Here is a 976-nt window from a genome sequence, read left to right as displayed (position 1 = left end):
CTCTCTCTCTCTCTCTCTCTCTCTCTCTCTCTCTCTCTCTCTCTCTCTCTCTCTCTCTCTCTCTCTCTCTCTCTCTCTCTCTCTCTCTGAATAAAAGCATCATCTCAGTCCCTTTGGTGACATTTTTCAAATTATTATCCAGGAACCACATACCCTAGAGTCACAAGGGAGACTACTTATTAAACTCACGGTTTTCCAGATCCCACTTAAAACTCACCAAATCAGAATCTCTGAGGTCTGGACAATGGCAGTGTGTGCTTAAGAGTCTTTCCAGGTGATTCTTAATGCTCATGAAAGGTTTTCCAGATCCCACTTAAAACTCACCAAATCAGAATCTCTGGGGTCTGGACAATGGCAGTGTGTGCTTAAGAGTCTTTCCAGGTGATTCTTAATGCTCATGAAAATGTGACAAAAGGCAGAAGAGAACACAATAATCAGGAGTTACTGACTGCTCCGATGCTGAATGTGTACTGCTTGTCTTCTATTATCTCCTAATCTTTAAAGTACACCCATTATTATTCCCTTCTAAGATCATAAAGTAAAAGCTCAGATAGAATTGTTTATCTTATATTGTATGACTTTTAAATAAGTATTTTTAAATTGTGTCTGCATCTGTAGGGAATGAAAACTTCATTCTACACCTTCCAGGTTCCTGTCTTGGTCTCTGTGACAAAAGACAGAATAACAAAAGAAAAACAGAAGTTCATTAACTTATACATCTCATTACACCTGAGAGAAACTCAGGGATAAGTAACCCCAAAGGGATCTTTAGAGTTTAGGTTTATATACTCTCTTCAGCTAAAGGAAAAGGGATTTGGGGCTTCAGGGTGAGGGAGGCAAGTCATGAGGTAACAGGAAAAGTGTGAAAAACAGGGATAAGGTTTTTAGGCAAGATTTAAGTCAATGCTTTCTCCATTGGTAAGAGTCTCATGGGATTAACAGTCATCCTTCTCTTCCTCGTACAGAAAGGGAGACA

Source organism: Galeopterus variegatus, unplaced genomic scaffold (assembly GCF_000696425.1).
Source record: "Galeopterus variegatus unplaced genomic scaffold, G_variegatus-3.0.2 Scaffold6830, whole genome shotgun sequence".
NCBI classification, from domain to species: Eukaryota; Metazoa; Chordata; class Mammalia; order Dermoptera; family Cynocephalidae; genus Galeopterus; species Galeopterus variegatus.
This window is presented reverse-complemented; position numbering follows the sequence as displayed.